This window comes from Oncorhynchus mykiss, chromosome 20 (assembly GCF_013265735.2).
Source record: "Oncorhynchus mykiss isolate Arlee chromosome 20, USDA_OmykA_1.1, whole genome shotgun sequence".
Classification (NCBI taxonomy): Eukaryota; Metazoa; Chordata; class Actinopteri; order Salmoniformes; family Salmonidae; genus Oncorhynchus; species Oncorhynchus mykiss.
This window is the reverse complement of record NC_048584.1, coordinates 13,642,444-13,651,926: the sequence shown is the minus strand read 5'-3', so window position 1 is coordinate 13,651,926 and position 9,483 is coordinate 13,642,444. Positions and strand designations below refer to the sequence as shown.

Here is a 9,483-nt window from a genome sequence, read left to right as displayed (position 1 = left end):
CTGCATCTGGGTCTCGCCTTGTGCCCTTATAAAGGGCCATTCCATCCTTTTGGCATAATGTCTGTGCTCACTTGGGTGTGGTTACTGACTGGGTAAAACTTAATATAAAAAACAATTATCTCATTAAGAAGGCTAAAATCACATTTAATCTTCTCACAAATAGTTTCAGATGTAATCATATATGTTTGACAACATTTGAAGTTAGAATGTTTCCGTTGTAACGTCTTTAATGATATCACAAAAAATGAATTATCTGACATGATTGTTCTTTAAGTCCCTCCCGACCATTTCCCACATTCTTTGTGTTAAAAATATTGTTTCATGATCCACTTTTGGATGTTGGAGTTTTGGTGGGAAGAATCACTTTGTCCCCCAGTCTGCATGGCAAGGGAGAGAAAGTTCCTGCTAGGTATTTACGACCGTCATAAAACTGGCCAACTCCCAGAGGAGAGGGGAGTCAATAAATAAAATAAAATAAAATGCACTACACATTTAACCTATTAGCACCTAAGGTGGAGGTAAGCGACCTCGTGGAAATTAAATTAGCATATTTAAAAAAAAATCCCCATACAAATCTGTCCATTTAAGGTCCTCACCTTAAAGGTACCTAAAGTGCAGAGTATAAAAACCTGGAGACATTTGTAAATCTGTTTTTTTAGAGGGGTGCAGATAGAAACTTCCGGCTCTGAAATGACAATCTGGATTGAGCAATTAGGTTCTATCGGACACTTCTGAATTAGACATGTTTAGTAGGTATTTGAATACATAAATGATAGAATAGCACTATTTTATTTATTTTATTAAGAAATGTATTGTGATCAGACAAATTACTATTATCACTGAACAACGATTTGAGAACATAATTTACTTTAAAAGGTCCAGCACAATTATACTATTTCCCAAGTAAAAATAGCCTTTGAATGACCAACATTTTCTCTCATCTCTAACTATCAGGAAGCCTGACGCTTCAAACACACCGAGTGCGCCAATTGCGTCAATGTTGCATAACATGTTACACAGCTACGCAACAGTACAGAATGCAGGTATATACACACTTGTTGCAGTTGTGTCCTTTTGACAAAACTGCTGACAGCTACAGGGATGTAAACACAAAAAATGCAGCTTGGAGACAAGTCTCCACAATAGTTGGATTGCCCTCTATGTCATGTACTAGTGCAACCACAACCGGTGCAGCGAGACCCTCTACAACATCTACATCATCCACAAGTATGACCTTCACCGGTGCAGCCATGGAAGATGATGAAATGGAGGAAGCACCTCTGGATCTAGGACCACCTGAGATTGTTATGAACCTCACGGAAGTGACCACTGAGGACCTTGTTGAACAGGATGTGGCTGTGGAAACAAACAAGGAGATAAACAGGGGGAGAAAATGAAGAGGAACAACGACACACCAGGCATCATCGGAGGTACAAGCCCCCAGATCCACTCAACTAATTTCAGCAGAGGCTCCTCTAAGCTGTTGAGAGGGATGTAGCCCAACCTGATGATCACAGGAAGGAGGATGAAGAGACCCTCTTTGCCATGAGCCTAGTGCCAACCCTGAAGAGGCTGCCTCAGCAAAGAAAAGCAACAGTCAAGGTTAAAATGTATCAGGTAGTGTCATAAGTATTGCGACAGTGAAGTAAAGTAGTTCATTTTACAGTATACTCATGTAGGCTAATTGGTATTTCAGTTCAAAGGATTAATATGAGGCAAATGTATAGCTGTTGTGTCTGGGATAGAAAATATCCTAAAGCAACAGTTTGCTGTCTAAATATTTGCCTGTCATATTCATCTTTTGATCTGAAATACAAATTCCATGAGTAAACAATTACTAACTTTACCACACTGTTCCAATATTTATGCCACTAACGACACTATACAAGCAGTATTTAGTTAACATAAATCTCACCTTTTATGGTGTTATATTATGTAATATTTGTATGTGTTGTTTTTCTCTTCCCTTCCAGAGATGGAGTCAATTCAACAGACAAGCTCACAGGAAGGACAAGGAAGAGGAACACCGGAGAATTCACAGATGCTCTTGTTGGTTTCTTACAAGACTAAATGTGAATATATTGATTTCATTTTAAACCACTTGAAAACCAGGGTGTTGAAACTTTTTTGAAGTTATGTTCCATCGACTGGTCCATGACGTCCAGGGGCCAGTTGTTTCCTTAGCTGTGTTATGGCTGCACATTCTTTTATTTTTTACAGAGACACACACACACACACCTCTCCTTCACTCCTCTCTGCACACACACCTCTCCTTCACTCCTCTCTGTACCTCAGATCTCCAGTGCCCTTTATGGCCATGTCTGAAGTTTTCCTACTGCGTCTAAGCTGTATGAGTAGTCCCTGTATCTGTCTGAGGTTGTGCGGAAAATAAATGCTCTTGTTGTTCTCTTACAGATTACAGGCAACACGTTAATTGTGGTATTTTTACACGCACATACACAAACACACTTCTTTCAATAATTGTTTTATTTTTTTGTACATTTTTTTACAACACACATACCTTTCATGTTCTTTCCTGTACTTGAATACTTAATAAATTCTAATGTTTTCATAGTCAGTTGTTTCATGTCTTTATTAATATCTCATTTAGACCTAATCTGCTTATTTCTTCCCTACACCTTTGCATACCTAAGACAAGATGGAGGTAAAAACATATTCTCTTCCTAATTCGTTTTTTTCCCCACCCGTGTTTTGTCAGACCAGTAAAATTGGTGGTAAACTGTACTATTTGCAGAACCCTAGGTTACCCTTTCCCTTTGTTATCATACTAACTGTATGTCGTATAACCTTAATTAGTGTTCCTGCTCACCTGATGTACCATGCCAGGTGTGTATAATACTGATGTTAATTGGAGAGGGAAGGGGTTAAGGTGTGGTCTTTAACGCCCAAATTTCAAGTAAATATAACTTCCAAATGAAGAGAGACAATGAGACATAAAATAATCTGGGGATTTATTTTTATTTTGTGAACAAAATCTCCTTAAAATAACAAAATAATCTTAAAATAACCTTTGTGTTAGTGGGCTCTTTAAATAATTTCACTCCACAGCATGCTGCCATGGGACCACCTGCTGGTGATGAGAAGTAGGTGGACAGATTCTCCCACACCTGGAGTGCCTGTCTGGGGACATCGTTGGCACCTGGCCTCATGACATCCGGTAGGTGACCATTTGGTGTGCCCATCTCCGTCCAGAGCGGCTCCTGGAATGACCTCCGTAGGTAGTTGTGGAGAACACATGTGGCCTTCATGCAGGCATCGACATTTGAGTGGCTGAGACCAAGCACTCTCTGATACATTCTCCTCCGGGATGCCAGAATCCCAAAGGTGCATTCAACAACTAACAGTCGTTTGTTAACCTCTAGCGTCGAGCAATCCCGTATCCGGGAGCGTAATCATAGCCTCAAGCTCATTACCATAACGCAACGTTTACTATTCATGAAAATCGCAAATGAAAGGAAATAAATATATTGAAACACAAGCTTAGCCTTTTGTTAACAACACTGTCATCTCAGATTTTCAAAATATGCTTTAACCAAAGCTACACAAGCATTTGTGTAAGAGTACTGATAGCCTAGCATAGCATTAAGCCTAGCATTCAGCAGGCAACATTTTCACAAAAACAAGAAAAGCATTCAAATAAAATCATTCACCTTTGAAGAACTTCAGATGTTTTCAATGACGAGACTCTCAGTTAGATAGCAAATTTTCATTTTTTCCAAAAATATTATTTGTGTAAGAGAAATAGCTCAGTTTTGTTCATCACGTTTGGCTAAGAAAAAAAACCGAAAATGCAGTCAACACAACGGCAAACTTTTTTCCAAATTAGCTCCATAATATCGACAGAAACATGGCAAACGTTGTTTAGAATCAATCCTCAAGGTGTTTTTCACAATTCTATTCGATGAAAAATCATTCCTGGCAGTCGGTTTCTCATCAAAGGCAAACGGAAAAATACTGCAGCTGGAGATTACGCAATAATTGCGACGGAGGACACCAAGCGACCACCTGGTAGATGTAGTCTCTTATGGTCAATCTTCCAATGATATGCCTACAAATATGTCACAATGCTGCAGACACCTTGGGGAAAATGTGGAAAACGTAAGCTGACTCCTAGCTCCTCCACAGCCATATTCATTGTCATTGGAACACAGTCATTGGAATGAGGCGGTTTCAAAAAATGCGGCACTTCCTGATTGGATTTTTATCTGGGTTTCGCCTGTAACATCAGTTTTGTGGCACTCACAGACAATATCTTTGCAGTTTTGGAAACGTCAGAGTGTTTTCTTTCCAAAGCTGTCAATTATATGCATAGTCGAGCATCTTTTCGTGACAAAATATCTTGTTTAAAACGGAAACGTTTTTCGTCCAAAAATTAAAAGAGCGCCCCCTATATCGAAGAAGTTAAAGATCCTTACAAGCTTTGGCAATGGCAGTTGGCATCCAGCGTAGGGCCTCATGAGTTTGGGTCTTAAAGTCAAGGCCTCGTCAATGACGAAGACGTGAGGAACGGTTCCCAGGTCTTCAGCCCCAGGGAATGATACTGGTGGTGGAATCTCCAGGGTGTCATCCTGAAGTGCTTGGACGAAGGCAGAGTCACGGAGGGACTCGCCATCATCTTTATTTGCCGTAAGCACCAACATCAATGATACGGAAACAGTAGATGGCATCTACAACAGCCAAGAGTACAACTGAATACGTACCCCGGTAGTTGTAGAATTGCGAACCGAGCACGGTGGAACATGGATTAGTACATGTTTCCCGTCAATGGGAAATTCCACCTCTCCAGGAACTCGGCAGCGATGGCCTTCCAGTCTTCCTCCTTGGGGACAGGTAACTCCAACTCCGAAGCTGAATCCGATGGTCCTGTAGAAGTCCCCTGTCGCCAAGAATCTGAAATATAATTCAAAATAATTATCAATATTGTGTGTAACTTGAATTCCACCCACATGTTCGATCTACTCATATAGCTACCTCATTACTGTTTATTATGCTCTACTAATCATATTGTAATACTCAACCATCATTAACAATGCCTTGAAACAGTTCAATTCAGTCTATGACTATATCAATAAACTGTAGCCCAGGCCAACTCTACTCTTAGAAAGAAAGGTACTATCTAGAACCTAAAAGGGTTCTCCAGCTGACCTCACAGGAAAAACCCTTTTTGGTTCCAAGTAGAACCCTATTGGGTTTCATGTATAACATTTTCCGCAAAGGTTTATACATGAAACCAAAAAGGGTTATCCTATGGGGAAAGCAGAACAGAACACTTTTGGAACCCTTTGTTTCTAAGCGTGATTTACACAACATGCCTATCACTTTGAAGATGCAAAATACTTTTTTGGTGAAACAAACAAGAAATAAGACAAAAAAACGGAAAACTTGAGCATGCATAACTATTCAACCCCCCCAGAGTAAATACTTTGTAGAGACACCTTTTGCAGCAATTACAGTTGCAAGTCTCTTGGGATATGTCTCTATAAGCTTAGCACATATAGCCACTGGGATTTTGGCCCATTCTTCAAGACAAAACTGCTCCAGCTCCTTCAAGTTGGATGGGATCCTGCTGGTGTACAGCAACCTTTAAGTCATACCACAGATTCTTAGTTGGATTGAGGTCTGGGCTTTGACAAGGTCATTCCAAGACATTTAAATGTTTCTCCTTAAACCACTAGTGTTGATTTAGCAGTATGCATAGGGTCATTGTCCTGCTGGAAGGTGAACCTCCGTCCCAGTCTCAAAGCTCTGGAAGACAAACAGGTTTCCCTCATGAATTTCCCTGTATTTAGTGCCATCCATCATTCCTTCAATTCTGACCAGTTTTCCAGTCCCTGCCAATGAAAACATCCCCACAGCATGATGCTGCCACCACTATGCTGGTGTTCTCGGGGTGATGAGAGGTGTTGGGTTTGTGCCAGACATAGCATTTTCCTTGATGGCCAAAAACATAAATGTTGGTCTCATCTGACAAGAGCACCTTCATCCATATGTTTGGGGAGTTTCCCACATGCCTTTTGCAAGGTTTTTGCTTATTTGTTTCTGGACTCTCTTCCGTAAAGCCCAGCTCTGCGGAGTGTACGGCTTAAAGTGGTCCTATAGACAGATATTACAATCTCCGCTGTGGAGCTTTGCAGCTCAAGTTAGCCCCCTTTTGCCTTGATGACATGCTTGAAAAAAACAGTACAAGGTAACAAAATGTTATATCATATCAGGTTAAAGTCAATTGATTATGCTTTAGGAAATTGAACCAATTAAAGTGATTGATGGGGAGCGGAGCGGGAGAGGAGGGGGACCAGTGTACCCCACTTTAATCAAGCAGGCTTCAGTCACCCCCTTGGCTTCAGTCACCCCCAAGATAGAAGCGGGAGACAAATCCAGCTATGGCCTCCTTGTCAGGCCACTCACAATGGGCAGACAGGGGCTCCGGGATGGACAGTTCACACAGCTTCCCCACATACATTGCTGGATCAAGGGGGACCTCGTTGAAGAGGAGATCCATAAGCCTGTCTACCTAGCCTGTAATGTGCTTTTTAAGGGAAATGTTTGTTAACCATTGATATGTTTTAGGCGTCCTTTTGAGACCTTAAGGAACGTCAGGTAGTGTTGGAATGTCAATCTTTTCGTGAGAAATGACACTGGTCACTGAAAATATTTATAAAGTATTTATAAAGTACAAATAGCCCTCACTTTAGACGAGGCCACACAAAACGACTTAAGTAAAGGGTCAGTAAATGGTTTATAAGGACCTATATTAAACATTTTGTGAATGATCTAATGAATCATTATAAAATACCTTAAGTTGTTTATAAATGTGTGAATAACTAGGTTATTAACATTTACAAGTGTGGGAGTAATGATTAATAAATGATGAATAAACTATTTACTAATCCATTCTAAATGCTTTATTACGTAGAGTGCAACCCATATTTCTTGCAAGAATGTATTATTTTCAGTTTCTACACTTAATTTTCCTTAAGGTCACTTTATTTACTATCACGTCTTGTCATCTTCATAAAGCAATGAGTACTTAGATTATTTTTGACCCCTGTACAGGAGAGGCGGGTGACCCCTGGATGAGGACAGAGGCCGGGATATTCTGTCTGACCTAAAAGCAGCTGTTAGTGTGAGTCTGAAGATAGAGGCGCAGCACAGCCTGACACAGGGCTTTGAAGCCAGGAGGAGAAGAGGACAGGCGAGTGGAGGAGAAGAAGAAGAAAGCTCAACTGGCAGCAGCACATCCCCACCCTCCTCCTCGTCATCCTCCTCCTACCACTGAGATTAAACAAACTAATCCCCTGAGTCCGTCAGACAGACCATCGCTCTGAGTCACAGTCCACTGTCTCCATCGCAGGAATGTTGGAGTCACCAAAAATACACACAGAGGTGTTGAAAATACTGCTGCCTCACAAACCCAGCTTCACAGAGACCATAGGGACGGTAATTCAATTGGAGTGTCCCCTCTTCGATGAGATGGAGGCAGACTGGCAGTCAACCGACAACCGACTGGGAGGCTTCTGAGCATGGCCACAGGAATATGGGGAGGGGGGGGGGGGGGTTATTTTCTCTGCTCATACAGGAGTAATAAAGACCTAGTGCACAAAGTTGGTGGGAATTTTAATATATAATATATATATATATATATACAGTGCCTTGCGAAAGTATTCGGCCCCCTTGAACTTTGCGACCTTTTGCCACATTTCAGGCTTCAAACATAAAGATGTAAAACTGTATTTTTTTGTGAAGAATCAACAACAAGTGGGACACAATCATGAAGTGGAACGACATTTATTGGATATTTCAAACTTTTTTAACAAATCAAAAACTGAAAAATTGGGCGTGCAAAATTATTCAGCCCCTTTACTTTCAGTGCAGCAAACTCTCTCCAGAAGTTCAGTGAGGATCTCTGAATGATCCAATGTTGACCTAAATGACTAATGATGATAAATACAATCCACCTGTGTGTAATCAAGTCTTCGTATAAATGCACCTGCACTGTGATAGTCTCAGAGATCCGTTAAAAGCGCAGAGAGCATCATGAAGAACAAGGAACACACCAGGCAGGTCCGAGATACTGTTGTGAATAAGTTTAAAGCCGGATTTGGATACAAAAATATTTCCCATGCTTTAAACATCCCAAGGAGCACTGTGCAAGCGATAATATTGAAATGGAAGGAGTATCAGACCACTGCAAATCTACCAAGACCTGGCCGTCCCTCTAAACTTTCAGCTCATACAAGCAGAAGACTGATCAGAGATGCAGCCAAGAGGCCCATGATCACTCTGGATGAACTGCAGAGATCTACAGCTGAGGTGGGAGACTCTGTCCATAGGACAACAATCAGTGGTATATTGCACAAATCTGGCCTTTATGGAGAGTGGCAAGAAAGCCATTTCTTAAAGATATCCATAAAAAGTGTTGTTTAAAGTTTGCCACAAGCCACCTGGGAGACACACCAAACATGTGGAAGAAGGTGCTCTGGTCAGATGAAACCAAAATTGAACTTTTTGGCAACAATGCAAAACGTTATGTTTGGCGTAAAAGCAACACAGCTGAACACACCATCCCCACTGTCAAACATGGTGGTGGCAGCATCATGGTTTGGGCCTGCTTTTCTTCAGCAGGGACAGGGAAGATGGTTAAAATTGATGGGAAGATGGATGGAGCCAAATACAGGACCATTCTCGAAGAAAACCTGATGGAGTCTGCAAAAGACCTGAGACTGGGACGGAGATTTGTCTTCCAACAAGACAATGATCCAAAACATAAAGCAAAATCTACAATGGAATGGTTCAAAAATAAACATATCCAGGTGTTAGAATGGCCAAGTCAAAGTCCAGACCTGAATCCAATCGAGAATCTGTGGAAAGAACTGAAAACTGCTGTTCACAAATGCTCTCCATCCAACCTCACTGAGCTCGAGCTGTTTTGCAAGGAGGAATGGGAAAAAATGTCATCTCTCGATGTGCAAAACTGATAGAGACATACCCCAAGCGACTTACAGCTGTAATCGCAGCAAAAGGTGGCGCTACAAAGTATTAACTTAAGGGGGCTGAATAATTTTGCAAGCCCAATTTTTCAGTTTTTGATTTGTTAAAAAAGTTTGAAATATCCAATAAATGTCGTTCCACTTCATGATTGTGTCCCACTTGTTGTTGATTCTTCACAAAAAAATACAGTTTTATATCTTTATGTTTGAAGCCTGAAATGTGGCAAAAGGTCGCAAAGTTCAAGGGGGCCGAATACTTTCGCAAGGCACTGTATATTTTAATATAATTTTTTTATCAGCGGTCCTGCAGCACCCTCAGCACCCCTACTTCCCGCGGCTATGATTCTGAGGAAGGCTCTCTCTTCCTGCTGCTCCTGCAACCTGCCTAAACCTCGTCTCCACTGCCTAGCAGACTAACGCCGCCTGCACTCAGCCTGCTGTTCATAATGCCAAGGCACAGATGTGCACCCCTTGA

General features: G+C 41.3%; 1 long non-coding RNA gene across 1 annotated transcript; it reads right to left on the bottom strand.

The window, feature by feature from the left end:
- Window positions 1-783: 783 nt before the first annotated feature.
- On the bottom strand, window positions 784-4,895 carry LOC118942004. Its single transcript, XR_005037872.1, has 2 exons — window positions 4,722-4,895; window positions 784-1,356 (listed from the first exon to the last, which is right to left on the bottom strand). It is a non-coding gene; the product is annotated as an uncharacterized LOC118942004 (long non-coding RNA).
- Between the last annotated feature and the right edge of the window lie 4,588 nt (window positions 4,896-9,483).